The sequence below is a fragment of the Rhinoderma darwinii genome, chromosome 5 (genome assembly GCF_050947455.1).
Source record: "Rhinoderma darwinii isolate aRhiDar2 chromosome 5, aRhiDar2.hap1, whole genome shotgun sequence".
Lineage (NCBI taxonomy): Eukaryota > Metazoa > Chordata > Amphibia > Anura > Rhinodermatidae > Rhinoderma > Rhinoderma darwinii.
This window is the reverse complement of record NC_134691.1, coordinates 64,689,712-64,703,976: the sequence shown is the minus strand read 5'-3', so window position 1 is coordinate 64,703,976 and position 14,265 is coordinate 64,689,712.

The window sequence follows — 14,265 nt, the reverse complement described above, 5'->3', positions numbered from 1 at the left end:
TTACCCCATTTGGTAAGATCCCCAGTATTCCAGTTAAATGTGGGATTATGCATCTGCAACCAGGGAAAGCCTAAAACCAAATCGGACGATAATCCCTGCATCACCAGTACAGAGCACTGCTCCAAACGCATGGAGCCAACAATGAGTTCAAAAACAGGGGTATGCTGCGTAAAATAACCATTAGCAAGTGGAGTGGAGTCGATACCCACTACCGGGACCGGTTTAGGCAAATCAATCAATGGCATAGCTAGAGTCATAGCAAATTCCACGGACATAATATTAGCAGAAGACCCTGAATCCACGAAGGCACTGCCGGTAGCAGACCTACCCTCAAAAGAGACCTGAAAGGGAAGCAAGATCTTATTAGGTTTCATATTTACGGGAAATACCTGTGCGCCCAAGTGACCTCCCAGATGGCCACTTAGGCGCGGAAGTTCTTCCGGCTGCTTATTCTTATGCCTAGAACAGTCGTTCACTTGATGCTTGTCATCCCCACAGTAGAAGCAGAGACCATTCTTCCTGTGGAGCTCTCTACGTTGTTGGGGAGACACGGAGGCCCCGAGTTGCATTGGTTCATCCGAGTTTTCCGTGGAAGAACGAAGCAACGGAACCTCGGGAGCCATCATGGGGGAGCCAGGGGAGAAAGCACAAAAACGTTCAAGTCGTCGTTCCCTGAGACGTCGGTCAAGACGTACAGCTAAAGCCATAACCTGATCTAGAGAGTCTGAAGAGGGATAGCTAACTAACAGGTCTTTCAGGGCGTTCGACAGACCCAATCTAAACTGGCACCTCAAGGCAGGGTCATTCCACCGAGAAGCTACGCACCACTTCCTAAAGTCAGAACAGTACTCGTCAACGGGTCTGTTACCCTGACGTAAGGTCACCAGCTGACTCTCAGCAAAGGCAGTCTTGTCAGTCTCGTCATATATGAGCCCGAGAGCAGAAAAAAAAGATCAACAGAGGAAAGTTCAGGGGTGTCAGGAGCCAAGGAGAAGGCCCATTCTTGGGGCCCGTCCTGGAGCCGGGACATAATTATACCCACTCGCTGGCTCTCAGAACCTGAGGAGTGGGGCCTTAGATGGAAATAGAGCCTACAACTCTCCTGAAAGGAGAAAAAAGTCTTCCGGTCCCCTGAGAACCGGTCAGGCAACTTGAGGTGGGGTTCAAGAGGTGAGGTGGGGGACAATACCAGGGTAGCATCACGCTGGTTGCCCCTTTGAGCCAGGGCTTGGACCTGTAGGGAGAGGCCCTGCATTTGCTGAGCCAGGATCTCAAGGGGGTCCATAGTTGTGTCAGGGACCAGGGTAGAAAAGGTATATGGGCCTGTGATTATGTAATGACAGGGTAGGGAGACAGACAGGTGAGCCCTAATCTACCATCCACTCAGTCCCTGCCTACTTGCACGGCCTGTCCTAGGCGACGGCGTACAACTGGACGACGGTCCCTACACTCAATATGTGCACGACAGACAAACAGACAAGGGTACACAGAAGCTAAGGGAAATGGGGCAGTTGCCTATGGCAACACCGTGAGCAACAGGCGTAGTGAACGAGCCGAGTCAAACCAGGAGGGTACCAAACGCAGAGCAGAAGCGTAGTCAGTAAAGCCAGGGTCAAAATGAAGCAAGGTCAATAATAATAGCAGGAGCAGCAGAGCCAGGAAACAGGACAGAATCACAGGCAAAGACAAGCAGGAAATGAAGGTATAAATAGACCGAGGGTGGGAGCTAGAACCGTCTGGCCAGGCTTTGATAGGTTCTCCCACTCCTGAGCCTACCAGCCTGAGTGGTAGCAGATCGAGTCACTCTATCAGACCTAGGAACAGGTGCAGACTGATTAACCACGGGCGTCGACACAGAAGCTGTGTCTGGCAGATCCTTTACAGTATATTTCAGAAACACTGGGCTTTGTTAAAAACAGACAAAGTACTGGCCAAAATTCTTACCCCCCCATCCAGCCATGACACCTAGACGTAGTCCGAATCTGCGCGATATGTTAGTTCGGAGTCACTATACTCCTCCTTCCAAAAGTCCTTATATCTTTGGATCAAATGGACCATAATGGGGTAATGTAGCATGTGGTAATTGTGGGGCATGCACAGTTATGGAAAGAACTGATTGCTTTTTTGGTTTACATGACAGAAATAAATACAAGATAGTCCATTATATTAATTGTAATGTCAGGAATGTGATCTATCCCGCCAGTTGCCCATGTAATAAGATCTACATTGGTATCACTACCAGGGAGATGAAGACTCGCGTGATGGAACACATTCTTGACATCAAGGGACTATCACCTAAGGATCTTGTGGATGAGTTTGGAGATAGGAGTAAGCCTCTAGCAAGACATTTTAGGGATTTTCATAAAAGCAACTGGAGACTCTTGAAAGTCCAAGGTATTGATAGATTATATGAGGGGAAAAGAGGAGGAGACGTATTTAGACAGCTACTACATAGAGAACTTAAAGAGACTCTGTCACCACATTATAAGTGCCCTATCTCCTACATAAGGAGATGGGCGCTATAATGTAGGTGACAGCAGTGCTTTTTATTTAGAAAAAACGATCTATTTTTACCACGTTAGGAGCGATTTTAGCTTTATGCTAATTACTTCCTCAATGCCCAACTGGGCGTGTTTTTACTTTAGACCAAATGGGCATTGTACAGAGGAGTGTATGACGCTGGCCAATCATCGTCATACACTCTCCATTCATTTAGTCAGCGCATAGTGACACTGCGTTGTCCACTATGTTCTGTCTTATACTGACATATTCACGTTACTGAAGTGTTTAGACAGTGAGTAGACATTCCTTCTAGCCAGGACAGGATGTGTATTCACAATCCCTACACTTCGGTAACATTTCTGTGGTACTTACAGCAGAGCAAAGCGTAATCTCGCTGTAACCTGTCATTAACAGCGTGATCTCGCGAGATTAAGCTTGCTCTGCTGTAAGTACCATAGAAACGTTAACGAAGTATCGGGATTGTGAACAGACATCCCGTCCTGGCTGGAAGGAATGTCTAGTCACTGTCTAAACACTTCAGTAATGTCAATATGTCAGTATAAGACAGCACATAGGGAATAACGCAGTGTCACTATGCGCTGACTAAATGAATGGGGAGAAGTGCATGACGCTGATTGGTCACTGATTGGTCAGCGTCATACACTTCTCACCACAACGCCCACTTGGCGTTTAATAAACAGGTCAGTCAGTGTGTTTAGTTTAACTTTTTAATTATATAAACTTTTCCACGATTTCCAAACCAACTGAACTGGGTGGCATGGGTGCTCCTAACATTAAAAGATACTATTCTGCGGTGCTGGACCAGCTTAAATTTTGGTGGCCCTCTTCCACGCAAAAGCATTGGGTCTCTATAGAATCAGCGCTTCTGAGGGCCCCTCTAATTTCCCTATTACATCCGCAAAACACTTCACCCACACATTCTTTGACGCAGGTTGCTAGCATAAAAGCAGCAGTCCGAGCGTGGTCGTACCTGTTATCTGTGTGGCCTCCGGACTCCCGTGGTGTGGTGCCGATCTCGCCCCTTCCCTTAAGGTTCCTATATATGCTTATCCAGCAGTTGGATCTCACTACATGAGAAACTCTGGGAATTAGGAAACTTGGGGACATGTACGAAGATGGAGTATTGTCTGCTTTTTCGATGCTTCAGTATAAATTCAAGATCCCTGCTGCAGATTTTTATAAGTTCCTTAGAATCCGTCATGCTTTATTGCCCATAGACATTGCTTCTCCAATTTTCCCTAAGGTGGCCTTTGTTTTTTCCCAAATATCCCCTAGGTGTTCTAAGAGAATCTCCACATTTTATCATTCCTTTTTTGAGCCTGCCTCACTAGACAAATCTTCACACATGCTTACCTGGGAAAGAGACGTTGATACTCAATTTTCTACGATTTATTGGAAAATTGCTCTCTCTTGGGTAAAAAAAGGTGTCACATGGTATTAATCATTAGGAGACGGCACAAAAACTATTTCTGCGATGGTACTTTACTCCAGTTAAATTTTCAAAAATGGGCAATACCTACCCTGAGACTTGCTGGAGACAATGCGGTCTTAAGGGGACTTATCTCCATATATGGTGGTCGTACACGGTAATTAGGCCCTTATGGGACTCGATCTTTACTTTAATTCATACGTTAACTGATTACTTGATTCCACCAGACCCAGCATTGGCGTTGTGCTTCTTGGGAATGAAAAATCTCCCCAAAGATCTTGTAGTGGTCATTAGCCATATAATTGTTGCCACGCGATTATTGCCCGGCATTGGAAATTACCTATCACTCCCTCAAAGCAGGTGGTTATTTCTGCAGTGACTCATTCTTGTAAGATAGAACAGATATATTCTGCCAAATTCCCTGGAGGCCGATCGTTTGTGTATCTTTGGTTACCATGGACCCTTTTTCAAGCTATTGTCTCTTCACAGTAATTTATGTTAATCTGTGGTATATTTGTCACCATGTATACATTTTGTATACTGATTTTATGGAAGTTTCTAATTGTAAACTAACATGACCAATTCTGCTTTTTGATTGCTGATTTTGATATTGAATGCTGATATATTTTTAGCATTTCTATGCTCAGGTATATACCCTTTTTTTTTTCCTTCCCTTTCTTTTCACCTGCCTCCTTATCTGATTGATTTCATTGTTGAAATTGACAGTATATTCATTATTGTTTGTTTCTGAAAACTGAATAAAAATAAAATTATGAGAAATCCGTGATGAATTCTATAACTGTTATACAATAACTAACCTTTATTTGCTTAAAACCCCTTTAATCTTAATAAGATCATAGTAGCCAAAGCAGGAAGCCTCTGCAAACAGAAGTTTTAAAGGCTATGTAAACATTTAAGGAGCATTATTTCTTAATAAACCGGTCAGTCAGTGTGTTTAGTTTAACTTTTTAATTAGTCTTTATTAAAAATTTGTTTTACTTTTTTTATATACAGCTGCTGTGTATTCTACATACTGTTTGTAGCGCTAAATCCTGTTCCCGTCAGGTCCGCGGGACTGGCAGGTTCAGTATCAGCAGACCTCTAATCTATTACATTTATGTTCATAACTTAGAAGTGAAAGATTACAGGTGGATCCTGTATGTCAGCGACACGCAGGACCCGAGGAACTGACGGGTTCAGGTCATAGGGAAAGATACAGCTGCCCTGTATAGAGAATACAGAGCAGCTGATTCTAAAAATGTAAACATTTTTTTAATAAAAAGTAATTAAAAAGTTAGAGCAAACACACTGACTGACCTGTATATATATATATATATATATATATATATATATATATATATATATACACACTGCCGTTCAAAAGTTTGGGGTGACCCAGACAATTTTGTGTTTTCCATGAAAACTCACGCTTATATTTATCAAATGAGTTGCAAAATGACTAGATAATATAGTCAAGACATTGGCAAGGTTAGAAATAATGATTTTTAGTTTAAATAATAATTTTCTCCTTCAAACTTTGTTTTCGTCAAAGAATGCTCCATTTGCAGCAATTACAGCATTGTAGACCTTTGGCATTCTAGCTGTTAATTTGCTGAGGTAATCGGGAGAAATTTCACCCCATGCTTCCAGAAGCCCCTCCCACAAGTTGGTTTGGCTTGATGGGCACTTCTTGCGTACCATACGGTCAAGCTGCTCCCACAACAGCTCTATGGGGTTGAGATCTGGTGACTGCGCTGGCCACTCCATTACAGATAGAATACCAGCTGTCTGCTTCTTCCCTAAATAGTTCTTGCATAATTTGGAGGTGTGCTTTGGGTCATTGTCCTGTTGTAGGATGAAATTGGCTCCAATCAAGCGCTGTCCACAGGGTATGGCATGGCGTTGCAAAATGGAGTGATAACCTTCCTTATTCAAAATCCATTTTACCTTGTACAAATCTCCCACTTTACCAGCACCAAAGCAACCCCAGACCATCACATTACCTCCACCATGCTTGACAGATGGCGTCAGGCACTCTTCCAGCATCTTTTCAGTTGTTCTGTGTCTCACAAATGTTCTTATGTGTGATCCAAGCACCTCAAACTTCGATTCGTCTGTCCATAACACTTTTTTCCAATCTTCCTCTGTCCAATGTCTGTGTGCTTTTGCCCATATTAATCTTTTCCTTTTATTAGCCAGTCTCAGATATGGCTTTTTCTTTGCCACTCTGTCCTTAAGGCCAACATCCCGGAGTCGCCTCTTCACTGTAGATGTTGATACTGGCGTTTTGCGGGTACTATTTAATGAAGCTGCCAGTTGAGGACCTGTGAGGCGTCTATTTCTCAAACTAGAGACTCTAATGTACTTGTCTTGTTGCTCAGTTGTGCAGCGGGGCCTCCCACTTCTCTTTCTACTCTGGTTAGAGCCTGTTTGTGCTGTCCTCTGAAGGGAGTAGAACACACCGTTGTAGGAAATCTTCTGTTTCTTGGCAATTTCTCCCATGGAATAGCCTTAATTTCTAAGAACAAGAATAGACTGTCGAGTTTCACATGAAAGCTCTCTTTTTCTAGCCATTTGGAGAGTTTAATCGAACCCACAAATGTAATGATCCAGATTCTCAAAGGAAGGTCAGTTTTATACCTCCTCTAAACAGCTAAACTGTTTACAGCGGTGCTAACATAATTGCACAAGGGTTTTCAAGTATTTTCTAATCATCCATTAGCCTTCTAACACAGTTAGCAAACACAATGTACCATTAGAACACTGGAGTGATGGTTGCTGAAAATGGGCCTCTATACACCTATCTAGATATTGCATTAAAAACCAGACGTTTGCAGCTAGAATAGTCATTTAGCACATTAACAATGTATAGAGTGTATTTCTGATTAATTTAATGTTATCTTCATTGAAAAAAACTGTGCTTTTCTTTCAAAAATAAGGAAATTTCTAAGTGACCTAAACTTTTGAACGGCAGTGTATATATATATATATATATATATATATATATACACACACACATATATATATATATATATATATATATATATATATATATATATATATATATATATATATAAATATATATATATATGTATATATATATATATATATATATATATATATATATATATGTATATATATATATATATATATATATATATAAAACGCCCCTCTAAGGTGTACATGGCTTTTAACTCTGGAGGACAACTGGTGGTTGTGCATTACATGAATGCCTCCAATGGGCAAAGTCCAGTGCTCCACATTCCGCACTGCATCTCTACATGAAGAGTGAACACTTGCCAAATAGTTACCACATGATCAGTTAGTAACTTGGAAATCTGTTCAATGAAAATGGACTTTTCAAAGAGAGCAACATAAGACCAAATGTGCCATGAAAGAACCTTCAGACCGGATACAGATACATTTTATGCCAATCCATATTATGTGGTAGAGGAACCCTTACCCCAGTAACACAGAATTTACCATTTTTGCCTGGAAATAAATATTAGCTAGAAACATTGTTTGTGCTTCTTGTGCCATTTTATTGCTTTCAAATATGATTAGAAACTTGTAATTACCATATTTATTCCATTCTTAGTAACATAAAAGAAAGTAAAAAAAGATGTATTATAAAATGTTCTGACAAATATCCTACAAACAACATTATCTAGTTAGCAACAATTGTCAGAGTTATAGAGGTTGAATAAGCAACTTTTATCATTGCCTACATAGGGTGAAATCTTATTATTATTCTGAGAAGGCAATTTAGAAATTCTATCTATCTATCTATCTATCTATCTATCTATCTATCTATCTATCTATCTATCTATCTATCTATCTATCTATCTATCTATCTATCTATCTATCTATCTATCTGTCTGTCTGTCTGTCTGTCTGTCTGTCATTCATAGTGGAGTCCATTAATCTGACATATTTTTTGCATTTGAAACAAAGAAAACTTATGAAAAGTTAAATTAATAAATACATACTAAACATTCTGCACCATCTCTAGGTCACATTAAAGCAAATTTGTGACATTGACCACGTTAATATCCTTGTAAATATAAAAGTGCATGCTTTCCTTGTGCCTAGGGTCTCATGCACAAGAATATGCCATGTGAATGGACCTTATACAGTAGTAAAAGTGTCTAAACGGGTTTGCGTTATGGACCGATAAGCACTCCATATGCTGATCCAGGGGCGTAGCTAGGGGGGGGGGCAGACGGGGCATGGTACAGAAGGGGGGCGCTGAAGAGCAGCTGATCGCTGCTGATAGGTGCCCCGTATGTCGGACACTTGCAGCAGCTTTAGGAAGAGCCAGGAAATTGCGTTGTGACTGGGGTCTGTGATGGGCAGGGAGTGGACCAGTCCAGTCACCTTACATGTCACCTGACCTCACGTCAGTGACATGAGGTCAGATGACTCAGGTCAGGGGACAGGTCCACTCCCGTGCTGCAGCCTTCCAGCTCTGCCGCTACTCTGTGCTCTGCTGTTACACACAGCCGAGAAGCAGGGGCGGAAACTCTGCTCACAGCCCGTCCTGACCTGTCAGCAAGGAGACATGGTGAGTGTATATGTGTGTGTAGTGTGCATACAGTGTGTGTCTTTGTATGTGTATATGTTACAGAGCAGGGGCGGACATACCGCATGTGCAGCCGGTGCAGCTGCACAAGGGCCCCGCGTGGGAAGGGGGCCCGTTCCTCTGCTGGCCGACTCAGTTCTCAGCTGCGCGATGCTGAGGACTGAGACAGAGGCCCGTGGACCACTGGCGTAGCTATAGGGGTCGCAGCGGTCGCAATTGCGACCGGGCCCCGAAGCCAGGGGGGCCCACGGCCCCCCGCACCACATCAATAAAAAGTTACTATAGTAACTCGGGCCGCGGGCCCCTGTTACTATAGTAACATACTTTACTTACCTTCCTGGTTCCGGATCGCAGCGGAGGTCCTGACGTCAGGCGCTGTGCGCAGCACATGACGTCACAGCGCTATGCGCCGCGCACAGCATCGAGACGACAGAACTCCCGCCGCGGCCGAAGAGGAAGGTAAGATAGCCCTGACTGGCGGGGTCCGACTCCTGGGACCCGCCAATCAGCTGTTTTGAAGGGGCCGCAGCACTCGTACGAGAGCTGCTCCCCTTCATTCCTGTCACTTCATTCCGGTCACACTGTGAATCGGTGTCGGCGATTCACAGTGTGAGTGAGTAGTGAAATGAAGGGGAAGCAGCTCTCGTACGAGTGCTGCGGCCCCTTCAAAACAGCTGATTTGCGGGTCCCGGGCGACACATCAGCTATTGATGGCCTATCCTGAGGATAGGCCATCAATGTTTAGGGACTGCACAACCCCTAAGCCTACGATGTAGCAGGCTTAGGGGGCCCATGAGACAGGATCACAGATTGTGTGATGCTGTCTGCTGGGCCCTGTATCTAAGCCAATCACATGGTAGGCTTAGATACATGGCCCATGCGTGATCCTGTCTGCTGGGCCCTGTATCTAAGCCTACCACACTGTAGGTTTAGATACAGGGCCCCAGCACACAGTAATCTTATACTGTATAAGATTACTGTCTGCTGGACCCTGTATCTAAGCCTACCTTGTGGTAGGCTTAGATACAGGGTCCCACAGACAGTATCACACATGGGCCCTGTATCTAAGCCTTAGGGTATGTGCACAGACACTAATTACGTCCGTAAGTGACGGATGTATTTCGGCCGCAAGTACCGGACCGAACACACTGCAGGGAGCCGGGCTCCTAGCGTCGTACTTATGTACGACGCTAGGAGTCCCTGCCGCGCTGCAGGACAACTGTCCTGTACTGTAATCATGTTTTCAGTACCGGACAGTTGTCCGGCAGCGAGGCAGGGACTCCTAGCGTCGTACATAACTATGATGCTAGGAGCCTGGCTCCCTGCAGTGTGTTCGGTCCGGTACTTGCGGCCGAAATACGTCCGTCAATTCCGGACGTAATTAGTGTGTGTGCACATACCCTAACACATGTGTTACTAATCATTTTTTGTGTGTTTTCTTACAGGTTCGGTCGTTGGACTACGGCGGATTCCAGGACTACTTCGATGACAGCTTTTTTTTTTATTAATAAAATGGTTAATGAGGGTTGTGTTTTTTTTTTTTATTTCAATAAAATATTTTTTCTATGTCTTTGTGGTTTTTTTTAAACTATATTACTACCGCCTTAGTAATGGCCGCCGGCTGATTGACAGCATCCATTGCTAAGGCAGGGCTTAGTGTTAGCCGGTGCAGAGGCTAACACTAACCCCCTTTATTACCCCGGTACCCACCGCCACCAGGGGTGCTGGGAAGAGCCGGGTACGATCCAGTACCTGACCATCTGTAGTGATGGTCGGCCACTGGGGTGGCCGCAGGCTGGTATTATCAGGAGGGGAAAGGCCAGATACAGTGGCCCTTCCTACCCTGGTGATGCTAGGCTGCTGCTGCTTTATTGTATCTGGCTGGTTATGAAAATGGGGGGGACGCCACGTCATTTAAAAAATAATTGGAAAGAACGATGTCGGGTCCCCCCCAATTTTCATAACCAGCCAGATACAACACAGCAGCAGCAGGCAGCATTACAAGGGTGGGAAGGGCCACTGTTTTTGGCCTTCCCCAGCCTAATACTACCAGCCTGCGGCCACCCCGGTGCCTGCCCGTCACTACAGCTGGTCGGGTACTGGTTTGTACCCGGCTCTTCCCAGTACCCCTGGTGGCGGTGGGTACCGGGGTAATAATGGGGGTTAGTGTAGACTCTGCACCGGCTAACATTAAGCCTCGCCTTAGTAATGGAGGTTGTCAATCAGCCAGCGGCCATTACTAAGGCGGTGATAATAAAGTTTAAAAAGATACAAGCACATAGAAATTTTTTTTATTGAAATAAAAACACAACCCTCATTAACCATTTTATTGAGAATAAAAAAAACGCCGTCATTGAAGTCCTCGTATCCGAAGTCCAACAACCGAACCTGTAAAAAAAACACAAACACACAAAAATAATCAGTAACACATAAAGAAGCAAAATTATTATTCTTACCTTTCCTGGGTCCAGCGCTGGAGCCGCAATGTCAGCGAGCTGGGCCCTGTATCTAATCCTATCATGTGTGATACAGTCTGCTGAGCTGTGTATCTAATCCAATCATGTATGATACTGTGCTGGGCCCTATATCTAATCCGATCATGTGTGATACTGTCTGCTGAGCCACTGTATCTAATCCTATCATGTGTGATACTGTCTGCTGAGCCACTGTATCTAATCCTATAATGTGTGGTACTGTCTGCTGAGCCACTGTATCTAATCCTATCATGTGTGATACTGTCTGCTGAGCCACTGTATCTAATCCTATCATGTGTGGTACTGTCTGCTGAGCCACTGTATCTAATCCTATCATGTGTGGTACTGTCTGCTGAGCCACTGTATCTAATCCTATCATGTGTGATACTGTCTGCTGGGCCACTGTATCTAATCCTATCATGTGTGATACTGTCTGCTGAGCTGTGTATCTAATCCTATCATGTGTGATACTGCCTTCTGAGCCACTGTATCTAATCCTATCATGTGTGATACTGTCTGCTCAGCCACTGTATCTAATCCTATCCATAGTTTATAGGGTCGTAGTGCTATAGATATGCTATGCTGTCTCCTATACACACACTTTTTTTTGGGGCGGACACATATGTATTGGGGCTATTTCCCGGACATTTTAAGCCCTGAGGGTATGTTCACACGGCAGCGTCTGTTACGGCTGAAATTACTGTGCTGTTTTCAGGAGAAAACAGCACCGTAATTTCAGCCGTAATGGCATGTGCAGGCGTCTTTTGCTGCGTCCACTACGGAAGTAATTGAAGCTGGTTTTCCATGGAGTCCATGGAAAACGGCTCCATTTACATCTGAAGAAGTGACAGGCAGTTTTTTACGCGCCGCCTTTCGACAGCGGCGCGTAAAAAAAAATGACCATCGGCACAGAACATCGTAAGACCCATTCAAATGAATGGGCAGATGTTTTCCGACGCTTTTGAGCCGCATTTTCGGATGTAATTCAATGCTAAAACGCCCAAATTACGTCCGTAAATAGTGTGTGTGTGAACCCAGCCTTAGTGACGCCCCGGCTGCTAGTGCTGCATTGTTGGGTCACTTAGGAGACCCAGCGATGCAGCTGAAAGCGGACCGTCGGCCATGAGAAGTTTGCGGGGTGGGGGGGGGGGCCCTGGCACATTATCTGCACAGGGGCCTTTTGCAGTCTGTGTCCGCCACTGTTACAGAGTGTGTGTGTGTGTGTGTGTGTGTCTCTGCATGTGTTTATCTCTTACAGCTACTACATTATCTGTACTCAGAGAGTTATCACTGTGTGTTATCTGTGGTGTTACATAGGACTGCAGGTAACACTACCATCTGTATTTAGAGAGTTATCACTGTTATCTGTGGTGTTACATAGGACTGCAGGCAACATCTAACACATTATCAGTAATCAGAGCATTATCACTGCGTGTTATCTGTGGTGTTACATAGGACTGCAGGTGACATAACTACATTATCTGTACTCAGTTATCACTGTGTTATCTGTGTTGTTATATAGGACTACAGGTAACACTACTACATTATCTGTGCTGTGTAGATATGTGCCTGTGTGCGTATATATGGGTCTGTTTGTGAATGTGTCTTTGTGCTTGTATATATGTGCCTTTTATGTATTTGTATATGTTCCTGTCTGTGTATTTATCTGCCGGTGTCTGTACGTCTATATATTTACCTGTATGTATTCCAGAATGTGTGTATGTATGTTTGCCTGTATGTCTAAATATCTGTCTTTATGTATGTACAGTATATATGTTCCAGCGTGTCCATATATGTGGTTCATTTTTGGTTTGTGTAGGGGGCAGCAATAGAGAGTCCCGCACAGGGCGCCATTCAAGCTAAGGCCGGCCCTGGCTGTCACCAACCCTAGTCAGACAGAACTCCGCCGCTGCCTGCGCCGCATGACCTCCTCGGCTCCTCCGGTAAGTCACACCAGGCAGAGCAGAGAGTGGTAGCGGTAGGCTACCACTGACCGGTCTGTTCACAGTGTGGCGCTAAGTACAAGGGGGGGAGTGTGGCACTATTTAAGGGGGAATGTGGCACTATTTAAAAGGGGGAGTGTGGCGCTATTTACAAAGGGGCAGCGGGCTGTGTGTGGCACTATCTACAAGGGGGGCTGTGTGTGGCGCTATCTACAAGGGGGGCTGTGTGTGGCGCTATCTACAAGGGGGGCTGTGTGTGGCTCTATCTGCAAGGGGGGGAGTGTGCCGCTATCTACTAGGGGGGAAGTGGGCTGTGTGTGGCACTATCTACAAGGGGGTTGTGTGGTGCTATTTATAAGGGGGGCTGTGTGTATGCTATCTACAAGGGGGGCTGTGTGTGGCACTATCTACAGGCAGCTGTGTGTGGCGCTATCTACAGGGGGCTGTGTGTGGCACTATCTACAAGGGGCTGTGTGCGGCCTCTTTAATTTATTTTCTTTTAACTTATTTTTATGTTAATTACCTTATAGAACTATATCGCTTGTAAAATGTAGAAATGCTTTTATACTCGAGTTACATTAAAATAATTGTGAAAAAAAAATTACACCTCATTGATTGATAGAGAAATCAAACATGGCGAGGGGGAAGGAGATGTCGGGAAATAAGTTGGGGGGGGGCGCCAATCTGAATCTTTGCCCCGGGTGCAGGAGAACCTAGCTACGCCTCTGTGCTGATCTATGGTGCTAAATTAGATATATACAAAAATACAATCTTATTTTAACATCAAGTATCAAATCAAAACATGAGCACACATTTTCTATTCGACTGAATGATTTTACTGTTGCATCAATGACAATGCCTCCATATTGGTTCACAAATGTGTCGTGCCCTGCTTAAGTCCTAATGGGGAAAAATGTTGTTTTCTCTGTATTGTATGTTTGTTTCTGCCATGTTAGGGCTCATGTACAAGACCATATTACGGATCTGTTTTGTACAAAGCCCTAACAGTGCTGCCGTAGAGGTCTATGAGCCCTCTACACTACCTTCGGATGGTTCCAATTTTATATTGATTCGTACATGATCCGACAGAAAAAATTGTGGCATGTTACATAGGACTCCATATGAAGGGTAGGCGCTCTCTCCTATATGCTTTTCTTCTCGAGGAGAAGATCTTTATACATACAGCACCCGACAACCTGTACGCAAACAGCACGGAGGCAATGCGACTCCATACTGCCGTATACATGAGCACTTAGATCACTATAATGCCATTTTTGAAAAATCAATTTACCTTTCAGGCTAAAGAAATAAATT